This window comes from Octodon degus, unplaced genomic scaffold (assembly GCF_000260255.1).
Source record: "Octodon degus isolate 3935 unplaced genomic scaffold, OctDeg1.0 scaffold00007, whole genome shotgun sequence".
Classification (NCBI taxonomy): Eukaryota; Metazoa; Chordata; class Mammalia; order Rodentia; family Octodontidae; genus Octodon; species Octodon degus.
In genome coordinates this window covers 10,709,751-10,725,737 of record NW_004524583.1, presented here as the reverse complement: position 1 = coordinate 10,725,737, position 15,987 = coordinate 10,709,751, and the positions used below count along the sequence as shown (strand labels likewise).

At 49.4% G+C, this 15,987-nt stretch overlaps 1 pseudogene; it reads left to right on the top strand.

The window, feature by feature from the left end:
• The first annotated feature begins 14,341 nt into the window (after positions 1 to 14,341).
• Positions 14,342 to 14,882, top strand: LOC101577352 (annotated as a pseudogene).
• Positions 14,883 to 15,987: the final 1,105 nt, after the last annotated feature.

Sequence of the window (15,987 nt, the reverse complement as noted above, 5' to 3'; positions counted from 1 at the left end):
AAGGTACACAGGAAAAGATCTAGAATATTGCTAAATTTTGCCAGTGAACTGTTCTGGGAGATTGGGAAGAGGCCAATTTATTTTTCAATTACTTTTATACCAATATTTTAATATTAAAATGGAAAAAAAATCACCATGCGCAATGGCCTATGCCTGTAAGCCCACCTCCTCAGGAGGATGAGGCAAGAGAAGAGTGAGTTCAAATCCAGCCTGTGGCACAGTGCCTGCCTGGCAAGTGTGAGGTTCCAAGTTTGATTTCTGATACAAAAACAATTCAAGTCCAGCCTGGACAACTTCGTGAGACTCTGTTTTAAAATAAAAACTGGGTAGCTGGGGATAAAGTTCAGTGGCATAGTACCTGCCTGGCAAGTGTGACATTGTGAGTTTTATTCCTAGTTTTAATTTAATTAAAAAATAAAATAAAAATACAAAAGATTGGGAGGGTAGCTCTGCGGTAGAGCAACCCTGGGTTCAGTCCCCAGTACTAACCAACAAACAAAAGAAAATGGGAAAAATTAGTTAAGGAGTACGGCTTTCTATGCTAAAACCTTAAATTAGATAAACCTGATTCTAAGTCTACTGAGGTCATCACAAGATTCTATAGACTGAGTGACTTAAAGGACAGAAATGTCGTACAGGGTAAGCAACCTCAGATCAAGACCCTGAGAGTCAGCTCCTAATAAGAGCTCTCTGCAGGCCTACAGACGAGCACCTTCTTGCTATGTCCTCACATGGACAGAGAGTAAGAGACAGACAGACAAAGAAGCAGAGACACTCTTCTTATAAGGGTATTAATCTTTTCACAGAACCCCACCCATCTGACGTCATCTAACCTAATAAACTGGGGAAGGCCTGAACTCCAAATTCCTTCATTTTGACCACCAAGGCTTCAGCATATGAATTGTGGAGGGACGCTGACATTCGATCCATAACATCTGTGCTAGAATCCCAGACATTTACTATGTGACTTTGGCAAGTTATTATTCTGCTTACTCAACTATAAAAATGAGGCTCGGATCCGTAATGTCACAGGATCACGATGAGTTCTAAACATCCTATAAATGTGAATCTGGTTTTCCTGGCCACTTGAATCCACCATTTCCCTGGTGGACCCCATTTTCTTCCCACCCCCAACTTCCTCACCCTCGATGCATGTGACTTCCTGACCTTGAACCTCTGAATTAATATCGGTGACCTCAAGAAGCAGTGTGTTGGTCAATGTCTGCCAGAGCAATCAGGAATGCGCTCACAGGTGAGCAAAGTTGAGGTCACTGAATTGTTGTGACAGTGGGAGGCCTCAGCAAGAGGGTGCCTGAAATGAATTATCATAGGACTTTCTTATACAGAGGTAACTAAAGGGTTCCAGGAAGCAGGGCTTTGCTCTAGGTTGCATACTCTTAGGCATCTCTGTGGTTGGGCGTCATCATGAACCTTACCTAGAAGAAGACGAAACTAAATCTAAGCTAAAGCTGTCACTGGTGACAAAGCAGCAGTCAGTCTATTAGCTAAGAGGGGAAGGTTTGGTCATCTTATGCTGCAGTGTGCTTGCTTTTGTCTGGGCTCAGATGTGACGTTCAAGTGGCCTCGCTCTCATTTTGACTCATCACCGTCATGGGGTAGTCTGATGTTAGTGGCCTGTGAAATTACTTATAATCACCAAGAAACACTATGGCCTAGCTAGGAGTGCCAGGCCAATTCCCTGACGTCAGAAGCTACTTTCTCTTTCTTGTGTGTGAGCAGTTTGAGGTCAATCAAGGTATTCACGAGATCCTTGATCAATGAAAGAAAGGAACTGCACTACGGCAGTGCTGGCTGCAGGAAGAGGATACCACTGCCAAGGTGCCTCTCTTTCCTGTTCTTCTGCTTGGCCCGGGAGCTCTTGAAGACTCCCTTCCCCACAGGGCCAGAACTCACCCCAAGGGCAGGAGTTGGCACTCTCAGCAGCTGCCACAGTAGAAGGGGTAGAAGTCAGAATGGCAGTGGTTAGAGGACCCACAGAAATAGAAAATGTTTGGCTGGTGAGATAGCTCAGCGGTTGAAAGTGCCTGCTTAGGCAAGCTTAGGCAACCGCAGGGACCATGGTGCAATCCCAGGCACCACATGCCACACCAGCTCCCCCCCGCAGGGCAGGCTGAGCCTGCCACAAAAAAAGAAAGAAAGAAAGAAAGAAAGAAAGAAAGAAAGAAAGAAAGAAAGAAAGAAAGAAAGAAAGAGAAAAGGTTCCCTGCTGAGAGTGAGAGAATCTTATTCCTAGCACAGTGTGAGGCTCAGGAGAAGGAGGTTCTCCAGGAAACAATCGATGCATGTCAGCCAGGCCAGGCCTATGTGGAGCAACAAGGGGAGCAGGAACAATCTCTCATTACAGAACTTTGCTTTCAAATGACATCCTGCACAGAGGCCTAGAGTATAACACAGACATGAGTGCAGCCATTGAAGGTGAAGGAGAGGGCTCCTGGGAGTGCTGCCATTCCCCCTGCCACTCTGGAACCACCTCTCAGAGACCTCTAAAGCATCCCTAGGAAACCTGTAGGTCTGAGGATATCATGGTTAAAATCTCATCTTACTCAACATTTCACTTTCCAGAAGCCTAAAAAGGGGGTCAGTTTTCATCTGAGGGATTGTCCTCTCCCCCACGTCTAAACTCTACTGGGTCCTCCATGGCTTGAGAAGCTTTGCTCATCCAGGTCTTCAGACAAGACTTCTTGCTCTCCAGAGCCTTCCCTTGCTGGTGAGGAGGCGCAATGGGCACTTGGATGTGTGCGTTGGAACTGTGAAGCATCTTGATGAATGAGGGCTGCGTGCTTATGTGCTAGTGTGCCGTATGGCGAGGGCCAGGCTGGCTCACACCGGCTCACACCAGTTTTCAAGAGCTGACTGCACATGTCTCTTCCCAACTCTGCATTCAGTGGCTTATACTGGTGGTTGAAATCAGCCATTGCGGGGATATTTATACCATAAAAATGAGTACATGTGTTTTCCTCCTGAAAAAACAGTTAAAAATTGATGAGCACACTGCTGGGTATGTACATAGATAAGTACATCAGTACCTTAATAAGAAGATCCGGGATCTTCAGGCTCCCAGTTGCATGACTGCTGGTTGAAATTCTTTCTTGTCAAGAGCTGGGGATGTAGCTCAGCAGCAGAACACTCCCTAGCATGCATGAGGCCCTGGGTTCCATTCCTAGCAACACACACACACACACACACACACACACACACACACACACACTTGCTGTCTGCTTTCTTCTTCCTCTAAATTCTGTGAGGACGAGAAACTCATCTGCCTTGTTCTCCACTCAGTGATTAGTGGTTTCATAGAACAAAGAATTTCAGAAAGAAAGAAAAAGAAAGAAAGAAAGAAAGAAAGAAAGAAAGAAAGAAAGAAAGAAAGAATTTCCATGATGCTGTCGAAGACGGGCCATCCTAAGAGTGTTCCCATCTGTCTCCTGCCTTGGCTTATGCTGCTGAGGTCCTGGGGTGCCCACGAGAACGCCCACTATTGGTGCCTCCACACCTCAGCACTGCTTTCTGTCCCTGCTACCTTCCTGTATGTGGAAAGCACTAGCTCCTTTCAGGCCTCTTCCACCCCCACAGAATCAATTACTGTTTCCTTTCTGATTCTTGGTTCCTCTGTAGAGGGACAGCCTTGTTGAACAGAGGACAGGGGCCTTGTTGGCTTCCCCTGCAGGACTGCAGGTTGTTTCAGAAGGACCACCTTCTACTCATCTCAGCAAGGACAAGGCTGCAGGGCTTTTAGCCGTGGGAGCCTGGCTGGAATGAGTGAAGAGGGCTTCAAGAACATCAAGTGGGAGGAAGAACAGACTGCCCCAAGAACATTGCTGAGACAAGGGTGACTGAAAAACCAGGAGAAGCTGCTGCAGTGGGAGGTGCGGGGTGACTACTGGCTTTCGGAACTCTTCTCCACTTCTGGTGGGGGGGAGGGGCACTGGGCTACAGCGGAGGAGATGGCCGTGAACCCTGGCCACAAGGTCGGGAGCCCCTCTGCCCACTGGCCACTTTTCTCTGGGCTATGAGCCTCGGAAGATCCCCACACAAATGCTTCCCTCTTGGTACCAACCTTCTGGTTTCTTCCAGCTCCTCCAGGATGGAAGGGTTTTGTTCACCTCTAGTCTGGGTTCCTCTCAAGGAGAGTTTTTAATTCTCAAACATCTCTTTCACGGGGGCGGGGGGGGGCATGGGGGCAGCAGCTGGGAACATTAAGTGTGTTTTAAGTCTCCCTGGGGTGATGTCCTGGGGCGCATCTAGACGCAAAGCTTCGCTGACCTGGGCACCTACGGATTGGGCATTGAAATGAAAAAGCAAAAGAAACGAGCAGAACCAAAATCTGCCCCCTTTCCCATGGGCTCAGGCTGGGGCTGCTGAGCCAGGGGCCAGCGGGGACTGAGGCGCCCGGAAACTGCGTTGCCAGGAATCAGGGAGGACAAGAGATGAGGAAACCCTCTGAGATTTCCGGGAGGACAGGATTCCTGGGCTTCGCGGGAGAGAGAAACCCAGGGTCCAGGAGGGCGTTGGGCGTTGAGGATGACGCTGGCGACACGGAGCGGGGAAAACAGCCCAGCAGCGGAGCAGGACGACAGCGGCCGGCCTGCTGGGCGGGAGGTGGGCACAGCGAGAGCCCCAGCGCCGACCGCGGTGCGATGGGAAGGCGGGAGCCTGCGGGCCGGCTGAGGAGGAGGGGAAGGGAAGACAGCGTGACTGCGTCTGATCTACAGTGACGAGTACCAATGTTAACTGTCACCTCTCATCTCCAAACTAAATCACACCTGGAATTGGAGGCACCGAGGAGCTGATAGAGTCAGCCTCGCAGAGGCGACAAGTCAATCAGCGCGGAGATGCGCGCGGAGACACTGGCTCCACGAGGCTGGGCGCCTTCATTCATTCTGGGATTTACACTTGTCAGGCTGCTGCCTAGGGGTGGGCAGGAGGAGGGGTGGGCAGAAGGCTGGTCTCACTTCAGCTCCACTTAAAACGGGATGACTGGCGGCTTCTCCCCGGGGGTCCCTCAGGCTGGCCCACTGGCTCCTGCTGTCATTCTATGTCTGCAACCTGGGGGTCACCCCAGACTGCCGGGCTAGGAAGAAGCCCAGAAGTGGGTGCACGAGGAAGATATGTGGTCTCAGGGACAGGGTATTGGCTGCCCAAGCTGCCCTTACCGTGCTAGAAGCATGAGGCCAGGATGCTACCCTGGGCAGCAGGGCATGCGTGTGTTTGGGGCCTTGTGGGGAAGGGAGGATGGGCTTAAAATGACTACATTGCAGCAATTCTATCTGTGGTCAACTGTAATGCTGAGAGGCCTTCCCTACATTCATGCATTTGCTCATTCAACAAATGGCATCCACACAGGCTCTACATGAAATGCTAAGGCTGGGGTGGTGCAGATCCCCACATCCCAAAAGAGAAGACAAGCAGTTAGCACTTCAGATTTCTACCTACTACTGTCTAGAATTAGTGAATGGAACTGTAGCCCTCCTACCCCATCACTGGCCATGCTGTCCTAATCTTCAGCAAAGTCATTTACGATCACGCTCTTCACTCGGACAAACATAACTGCGCTAAGTGTCATGCCAGGACAAATGCCTAGAGATAGAAATTCCAGACAGAAAGCGGGAAAGAACCATGGAGGTTCCAGCACTGTTGGAGCATCTATTTTACTTTTGTTACCATGAAAGTAATAAAACTTCATCACTGAAAATTCAAAGCAATAGTGAGGAAAAGTCACCCAGATAAAAATATTCCTATTTTGATCCACTTCCTTCTAGTTCTCCCTAATCTCTTTAACATATTTGTCTTCTCAGAAGTCCTTAGTCCCAGTTATGTCCTATGTCAGTGGAGTGAGGGTGGAAGCTTCGTTTTCCCCCTGACCCCTCCCCCCACCCATTCGGACTAACCTCTGAGGACAAGGCTTCATTCTGCCTGGTGCCTGGGCACAGAAGTGGCAATACAGGCATTCAGCACGCTGATCTCTTAATCCAGATTGGTGTAGTCATTTGAAACTGAAAGCAGCTCCTTTTTATGTCGCCTGCTTCTCAGCATTAACTTCTCTTTGATGTAATTTTTGCTTCCGATGCTTTCTCCCTTCATAGGTTAGATTAGTGTGAAATTGGCCTGGCTCCTCTAGAGACTGCAGTGTTAAGCTTCAAATATTTGGTCCTTATTGGAAATCCTTAACCCACATCAGGGGAGTAAAGTGGCTGTTACTTGGGCGAATGTGCAGGTGTGCATTTTTTTTTTTTTTTTTTTTTGTGTGTGTATATGAACACACGTGCAGGTATGGGTATAGCGGAGAAGGGGAAAATACATATTAGTGAGGGGAAAATGGGCAAGTGGAGACTGTTTTCCACTTAATGACTACTGAAGATCTACTGTACTTGTCTTAATCTTGGGTGGAAGTGTAAAATGGGTCTTAGGGAACTTGAAAACTTCATGAGGGAAGAAAGCCAGGCTGGGTGAGGGACCTCTAGCTGGAGCTGTTCAGAGGTCCTGGTGCTGAAGGGACAGGAAAAGAGTGACAGTAACCTAACAGCTACATGACCCTGCCTATCCTGCCTGGGATTATGCCTGCACAATGAGTGTCCATCCTGTTAAAATACACACACACACACACACACACACACACACACACACACACACGCATGCAGCACCATTACTATGATTCCGACAGGACTGGCAACAGTGAGTCCCTTCACTAGATTTGCCCTATTTTTTTTGCCCCCTTCCATGTGGCAAATGGCAACTTGCAGTTGGGCCAAGCAACTGGAGGGTTGACCCTGCAGGGCAGATGGGCCTGAGCACCTGACGCAGGAGGGGGCTGCCCACTGTGAAGGCAGGACTGGGGCTGCCTGCAGTGATTCACATGAGTTCAGAAGGAAAGGTGCTTCTCCTCACACTCCACCTCGCTTCCCCAGGAGCAAAATCTCAGGTCCCTTGCCCTCCAAACTTGGGTTCATCTGAGGACACCACCACAGGGTAGGAGCTGCCAGGGTTGGTTCTGACTATTAACCGGCCTAAGCAATGGAAGTGGCCACCAAACTATATGGCCTTCCTGGTGTTCTGAGGGATCTTCAGACTCTCTGTTCAAAAACAGTTGAGCTCTAAATTCTTCAAGCTTCTAGAGGCCGGGGAGATGGCTCAGTAGAATAAGCACTTCCCTGGCAAGCGCAAGGGCCTGAGTTCAATCCCTGATTCAGCCAAAAAATAAAAAATAAATACATAAATAAATAAATGCTTCAAGTTTCAAGCTAGCCAACCTACACCCCCGACATACACAGACGCACAATCCACAGCACAAGTTCTCTGCCCCTTTCTCCTGGGCTGGGACTCATCTGTCCAGCTTCTGCCTCAGTATCTTTGCTTCTCCACCATACTCCCCTCCCTGCAGTCAGCCATGTGTTACTTGTTAGTGCTCGTGACCTTCCCTTCCCTTGCCCTGCTCTCTGCTGTCTCCCCTCTCGTACTTGGGACTTCCACTCCCCTTCTGGCTCATCAGGGCTTATGACTTCACCCTCTTCTTGCCCTGGCTCCTGCCCATGTGCCCCACTCAGTTCCCTGCCAGGTCTCTGCTTCCTGGAAGTGCCTTGGTCCACTTTGGTTTTAGCCTTGTGCCTCCTTGTGCTCAGGCCCTCCTCTCCCCTTCTTGGGTCTGCAAATCACTCCTTCCAGTGTCAGCTGGCAAATTGGTTTATCCTCCCCCCCAACCCAGCTTTCATTACCTTGCCGAAATGAAGCGATATCTCCTTGGCGGAGGCTTCCCGTCCGTGCCGCCGCTGGCATAATAAATGAAGACAAAGTGCCGGCGGCACAGACCATCTCTCCCACCGCGCCACCAGCCACTGCCAGCTTCATTATTCGCTTAAGTTGCCGGAGAGAATTACTTAACCCTGACCCGTGTATTAGGGGCCTGTATTAATGCTGCGACAGGCGCCTCTTACGGCAGAGAACAATTTATTAGTGCCGAAACAGGCTGCTTTTCTCTGTCATTTTTCCAATCTGAGCTTTGAACACACATCATTAAACTTGTCTGACTCTCTCCCCTTCTCCATCATTCCTTTTTCATTTTTTTAAACAGAAAGCACCACAGAGAATGGAGATTGTTCTGAAAATCTCCAACTGCCTCTCCCTCTCTTTTCCCCCCCTTTTCTCCTTTTCTTCTTTTCCTCTTATTTTTTTCTTGGCAGGAAGCTCTTTGGATCTTGTTTGATCTCCAGTTTTTGGAGTCTAACTGTTTTGAAATGGAACATTTGGTTTCTAGAAGGGAACACGGTGGTCCTGCGGGTGTGGGTTTTGGGAGTCAGCAACTCTTGCCCCCCGTCTCTGGAGCCCCACGTCAGCTGTCTCTCCTTTGGATGCCTCTGCTTCTAGTTCTTTGTGCCAGTGAGAGCTGTGTACTTTGAAAGCAGGCCTCAGGATGGATTCTGGGGTTGGAGCAGTGGGCGTGAGAAGAACTGGATGGGGTCATCCCAGGGAACTTACCAGTGGCACAGTTGGGAGCAAAGATCCAGAGGGTTGTGGGATACTGAGAGCTGGCCACACTGTTTCTGAACATGAGCCGAGCTTAGGCACAAGGGCTGGCCATGGGCTGGGGAGTTAGCCACAGGCACAGCTTGCCTTGACCATGGCCTACAGTGAGGATCCCTAGGTGTTGTCATCTCTGACTTCCCATGAGGCTTTGTCTAACCATCTGAGCTCAACCTGTAACCTCCATACCTTCCCTGGCTCCTGCTTTGCCTCTTCTGGTCTTGTACATGTCCTTATCCCTAATGCCTTTTGTGTCTAGAGTTAAAAAGAGCCATGCCCAGATGCTGTGGCTGCCTCTGTCCCTGGTGGCCTTCTCCTGCCCATGAGGCCAGAGTTTTTGCTTCTGTTCCTCTGAAAGCAGAGCTTAAGCAGATTTGGGTATGGATCATTTCAGGGATGACACTGGGAAGCAACAGTGAAAAGTAAAAAACTATTGTAATAAGTGGAGTTTGTTTGACTCCACCAAACCCTCAGAGCTGAGTAGAGAACACCCCATCCCAATTATCCTTCTGGGGAGCCTGATGTGTGCCACAGACTCCTGTCCCCATTGCTGAAGGGGCATCAACTCCTTCATATTTCTCCCCTGTGCTTGGCATGTATAAGGCAGGTACTGCTGAGTACTTTTGCCTTGAGGAAATCCTAGAGTAGAAGGAAACTGGAGAAAAAGGTGAGCCTCCTGCTCCAAGCACCGTGGATTTGGAAGGACCCACAGGTTGTGACCAGCACAGCTATAGTGGAAATGAGAAGCGGCTCAGGAAGATGAGTGCACCAATGCCCCCGCCCCTGCCACATGCCTCTTGTCACCATCTAGCCCCTCTCAGTCCCTAGCACACACGGCTGGCCGTGTAGCCCAGCCTGACCAGGGCTTGCAGAGAACCAGGCAAGAACATAAACTAGGGAGGCAAGATGGGGCAATAAACAGGACCTGGTAGGGATGGGCAAATAGGGGGTAATGAAGATAACTGAATTACTAAAAAGCACTTGCTATTAGACAAATATTTGAGGGTCAGAAAATTTGGTCTGCAGACTACCAGTGTAGCGCCAGAGTGATCTTTTTAGAGGAGATGGAACTTGTGTAAAGTTTTTACTCTTTTTTTTTTCCTTTATTCTTGCCAATTCGAGCTGATGGCTTTGAATACTGTTTGAAGGTAAGTCCTGGGGAGAGAAGATGGGTGGTGGGGAGAAGGATGGAAAAGCCCATTCAGAAGGCCAGTGGCTTCTCCTCCATCCCAGTCCTCCCCAAATTCCCTCAGCCTCCAGATTCCTACAACCCTCCCTCCTGCTTAGCTTAGCTCAATAGCTCTCGAAAAGTTCTCTAATCACCTCTTTGCTTCCTGCATTAATGAGCCTCTCATCTCACTGATGGCAATCAGAATATTTGCTTATGAAAGGGACACGGTTAATAACACGATTGCTTCCCTCCGCCTCCTTCCTTCCTCTGCTCCCCCCTCCCCCTCCCTCACCTTCCACACAATTCTCTCAATTAACGATAGGCAGAAATTAATTTTTCCCCTCAATCGAAACAATTGCAGGGAAGCGGATTGCCAGCGTGGCTTCAGATAGGGACTGCTCCCAGCAGAGGGGAGAGAAAGGAGGGGAGATGGAGGCGATAAGCAGGCTCTATCTGCAGGCACAGGACAGAGTAATACAAATGTTATCCTTAGAAATGTACTTAAAGAGGATATGTTTATAATTCGGAGGGGATTTTCAGGGGCTCGCCTGCCCTCCCTCCCTCTCGAGGGCACTCCACTCCACTCCCTTTTGCATAGCAGAACCCAGAAATTGTTGGGAATTTTGCTCCTTGCTGTCTCAGTGAACACAGTGAGCCTTGGATGAGAAGGAAGACCGGGTTACTCAGGGGTCCCGGCCATGTGCTGGAGCTTGGGGCTTAGGCAGCCACTGATAGCGCTTACTCTGTGGCCAAGTGCCAAATGCCAGATGCAAGGTGGCTTTCCAGGTCGGGGCCTGGACCTCTATCTGTACCTGTAGAACTTTCCTGAACCTGCCTGGACTTCTGGCTAGGATACCCTCCCGGACACTTCCTCTGACCAAATAGAAAGGAAGGCATAGAAGGCCTGATTGTATATATCCTAGCACATTGGTTTAAGATCACCATCTGTGGAGCCTGAAGCCTGGGTTTGAATCTCAGCTCAGCTACATAATACTTCTGTGATTTTAAGGAAGTACCTTAACCTTCTGTTGTCATTCCTCATCTTAAAGTTGGAATGGATTACAGGATTGCGATGAGGATTGAATGAGTGAATATTAGTGTATTTGTCAGCTTAACCTTACAACTGAGCAATACTCGCGTTTGAGATTCCTTTTGGCTCATGGTTATGGAGGTTCAAGTCAAAGGTCAGTCAGCACCATTCGTTTGGGCCCCTAACAGAGACTGCATGTTGTGGTAGGAGCACATGTTAGATAAAATAGTCAAGTCATGTCCCACAATCCCCTTCAAGCCACCAACCCTATGACCTAATCGCCTCCTTCTAGGTCCCACCTTCTGAAGGTTCCCTCACCTCCCAATAGTAACTTTGGGGGATATTCAATATTCAAATAGCAGCAGTTAGTAAATGTTTGGACTAGGAAGTGACAAGTAGCCAATGTCATTTAAATGCTTGATAAAGGAAAATAAAAGTCTATGGCTCTGTGGCAGTCAGGACTTCACCTGCCCATTCATTCAACATTCACTGTGCAAAGACATTTTAAAGATCTGATGGTCTCTGTTTGGTTTTTTGTTTTTTTTGTTTTTTTTTTTTTTTGCAGAACTGGGGATTGAACTCAGATCTTTGCGTTTGCCAGTCAAGCGCTTATCCTACTGAGCCATCTCCCCAGCCACAAGCTGCGCAGAATTCACTGCAACACCACGACGGTGTTGTGCAAAGAGTGCTAAGAGATTTCCGCAGAAGGAAGTGGAGAAATGCAGCCAGGACAATCGAGGTTGGCTTCCTAGGGGAGGCTGTGTCTGAGCAGAGAACTTGGAAGACTGTAGTAAATCATTTCCAGGCTGGGAAAGGCTGCTGCGGGGCAGAGGGCAGGAAGCAGCGGCTCAGCCTAACAGCGGTGCCAGTGGGTCTTGGGAAAGCAGGGAGGTGGGCAGAGCAGGCAGGACCCGATCGGTCCTCCGTCCGGTCTTTGCATCCGCACCATCGCCCAGCTCTCCCTTTCTTCCAGCATCCCAGAAAGATTAACTTCTCTCCGTGCAAGAAAGTTATCATTAGCCCAGAATTAAAAGAGTGATTAATGATGCAGTATCCCACCCCACCCCGCACCCCCATCCTTATCAGGTGGCAGTGAGCGGGACAATAGGGTGGGTGGGAGGGGAGGAAAGAGAAAGAGCGGGGGGAAAAAAATGAAAAACAATAAATACTAAGTGCGAGAGGGGAGCGCGGCGCTGTTCCCACTTGTTAGATCGAAGGCGTCTCTCCAGAGGAGGGAAGGCTCCAAATTGCTAATTAGCGCCTCTGAAAAGGCCTGGCTCTGATCTGCGCGCCGCTGAAAGGCCCGGTTAATGAAGGCGCGGCGCCCCCTCCCTCTCCCCGGCCGCCTCCCTCCGCCGGCCCCGGGCCGCGAACAATGCGGCGGGCAGCGGCGGCTCCCCCAGGCCTCGCCAGGACGGCCGGCGAAATGTGGAGGGGGAGATAAGGCCGCGCGGAGGGAAGAGGCTCACTCCCAGGGGCCCAGGGAAAATTTGCAGTTATTATGAAGGAGATGAGACAGATTAAAAGCCCTTGTGTTCGCCGCTTTGCCCCTTTATTTAGTGGCTTCATCTTCGAGATGAAAGAAGTTGGAAATGACTTTCTCTGCTTTGCGCTGCAAGAAGCTTCATGGCACATTTCTTGACTTTATTCCTTCTTTTGTTTCTTTCCTCTTGGTTTTTTAACCCCTGAAAGACTGCCCTGTGCGGACACCGGCACTGACGTCCAGATAGAGACCCGGAGAGGGGTTTTCCACGGGCCACAGGCGGTCTGTGGCTTTGGGTGTAAGGCGGGTGCCTGAACTAGGGGAGTGGCAGCTCCGCTTCCCTGAGGCTGCCAGGAAGGCCCTGATCCGGGTAGGGTAGAGCGGAGGCCTATGGGGGACAGCACTGCTTAAGCCCTGGGTCTTAACCACCGAATGATCCGGACTCAACCCGGAACTCCACCACACATAGTACCTGACCTTGGGCAAGACGTACTTCTCTGTGCCTTGGGTTCCTATCTGTACAAAAGGGATGCCGATAATAACGCAGTATGAACACCTGCTTTACACGTCTAGTAAACCGATTGCATTTCTGCCTGGGTGTTTTACACCTCCCTGTGGCTACACCCTCTGCTGGATGCCTTTTCCTCCTGGCTCTAGAGTTGGCCACAAGACCTGCTTTGGCCTCCGTGTTTTACTCATAATCCTGATGCAAGCCCAGGCTTGGAAAAGTCTAAGTGTTTGTGCTTCTTCCTCTTAGCATCCTATTAAGGTTGTGAGAACCTTCCAGAGCTGGCCTCTGGTCAGGAGAGCATGATTTTGTCAGCTTGTGGAGGAGCCAAGTTGTGCCGACGAGGACGGACAGCCTAGAATAGTGATGGTGAATGTTCTAGAGTTCAAACTGAGATCCCAGATCCACTTATAGATCAGGGAGTACCACCTCCTCAACTGAATCTGAATACCAAGGTTTTAGTTTAGAAACAAAACAACTGTTATCCATTGCGGGGGCTGCAGGGGTGGCTTAGCTCACGATCCAACAGAGAGGCCCCTGTGCCTGCTGTGGCCGCATCCTGTAGGTCCACAGGCTCCTGCTGACTGTGAGTACCAGAACAAGCCCATCCTAGATCAGCCACACCTGGCCCAGGTGGGCAGATCCTCCTAGTCACCTGTGAATCTATGTGGCTCAACAGACAAATGCAGTTTTAAGTAAACTAAACTTTGGACTGACAGCTTATTATTGTGGCAGTAGATAATTGATATACAAGTTACGGCTAGAAATCAGGTGCTGTTGGAGTTGTGAAGGCTAGAAAAGATGGTAAAGAAACTGCTGCAGCAGGTTCGAAGAAAAGTTGACCCCTATTATGCCTGCTGCAGCAACTGTTGAAACTGTTGTCTGAAGTAATTTGGAAGATGGAAGTACTTAATGAACTGATGGGTTTAAGTAATAAGATTTCCAGGAAGAAAGCTGAAAGGATCAGGCTACTCTTCCTAACTGAACTAATGGGAGATTGTGAGAAAAGGGTTTGTTGAAGAAAGAAATGACCATTTTGTTAACAGAAGTTGGAGAGGTGCATGAATAGTTCAGAACTAGCTGGTTTGGAGGAAACTACTGTTCCTGGTCTCCAACTACTCCAACGAATAAAAGGTACTTGGTGTAACAGAAGGCCTGAGACTTCCACTTCTGGCATTAGTGGAATAATGGGAGACTGGATTTAACCTCTTTTTTTTTTTTTTTTTTTTTTTTGCGGAACCAGGGATTGAACTCAGATTCTTGCATTTGCCAGTCAAGTGCTTATCCTACTGAGCCATCTCCCTGGCCCCTAACCTCTCATCTTATTGGATAAGCATTTTCAGAATCTAATCAGGTAAAGTTATCAATGTCTGAAAAACAGTAAAAAATTGATGAGACATAGAGAAGTAGGAAAATATAATTCTAAAGGAATTTGATCAATAAAAATAGACTCAGGCCCCCGCCCAGGCCGATGTGGAAATTGTGGCGGCTGACCTTGTCGGCAGGGACCGCTGGGACCGTGGCCCGGAGCCAGGGCGAGCGGAGGTGGCTGCGCTGAGGTCGCGGAGGAGTTGCTGCCCAGTGAGGTGCGGGTGGACTGGCGCTCCTCATGGGTGGCTTTTTCTCAAGTATTTTTTTCCAGCCTCTTTGGAACCCAGGAAATGAGGATTTTAATTTTGGGATTGGATGGTGCAGGAAAGACCACGATTTTGTACAGATTGCAGGTGGGAGAAGTTGTGACGACTATTCCTACCATCGGCTTTAATGTGGAGACAGTGACGTACAAAAACCTGAAACTCCAAGTGTGGGATTTGGGGGTACAGACGAGTATCAGGCAGTACTGGAGATGCTACTACTTGAACACAGACATGGTCAACTATGTGGTGGACAGCTGTGACCGGGACTGCACTGGCATCTCCAAGTCTGCCCTGGTGGCCATGCTGGAGGAGGAGGAGTTGAGGAAGGCCGTCCTGGTGGTGTTGGTCAACAAGCAGGCCATGGAGCAGGCATGACCGCCTCGGAGATGGCCAATGCCCTTGGCCTGCCCGCCCTCAAGGACCACAAGTGGCAGATATTCAAGACATTGGCCACCAAAGGCACTGGACTGGACGAGGCCATGGAGTGGTTAGTGGAGACGCTGAAGAGCAGACAGTAACCACAGTCGTGGCTGTGGAGCACAGCTGAGTCCCTCGTCCCTTCAGACTGCACTAGGACTTGTGATGGAGGCAGGTGCCCACTGACGCAGTGCAGTAATAAACAGCGGAATGAGTGTCTGGTTGCAGGGACCCTTGATGGAATCCATGACTTCTGTCGCATAAATCCTCTCCCCGCCCCCTCGCATGAAGGTGCGTGTTCTGTTGGTGCAGGGCTCCTGGACCCACCGCATTAGAGCGCACTCTTCCCGGGAAGGAGCTCCTTTCTCTTGAGCTGGCGTTACATCTTGTTTGTGTGAACACTAACCACTCCTCCCTCAGGCGCAGGGCAGCACGCGTCCTGTCTGCTTCAGCTTAAACACACTGGGTGACAGCACGGGGTTACTCTGGTGGCTGCTTCCTCACTGTGCAACTCTCATCTTACGGCACTTTGTAGTTGCTAACATTATGGAAAGCAACCCGCTCGCTTGTGTTGTCTTCACTTTGTGGTCACGGCCACAGGAGCGCTGACGCAGATAGTACTCAGGTCCTGCCCAGCTCGTGCACAACACCGTGGGCTCTGGAGATGTGCTGACCTCTTGGACAGGGCTTAGACTTGGGGTGACCACTCGGAGCCTTCAGAGTAATAATGTCTGTGAGCTTGTCTGTCTAGGGGAAGTGACGAGGGGTGTCATTAAAACAATCCTAAGTGGTTATATTTGATGGAATTTTCAACATAATAAAAACATTCACATTAAAGGAAATAAAATATCTACTTTAAAAAGCAAAAAATAAAAAAAGAATAGACCCAGAAATTACACTGATGACAGAACTGATAGATAAAAACATTGGTCTACAAGAAGACTAGCAGAAAACCGACTTGTTGAAAATCATACCACTATTATATCTATATTTTATATGTTTAACAAGGTAGGGGATGGGCTGGCGAGATGGCTCAGTGGTCTAAAGCACCTACTTGGAACAAGCTTGGCAAAGCACAGGGACCACAGTTCGATCCCCCAGCACCACATGCCAGCCAGCCTCGCCCCCTGGTGGGCTGAGCTGGCCACACACACACACACACACATACACACACACACACATAATAAATAAATAAATGTTTTAAAA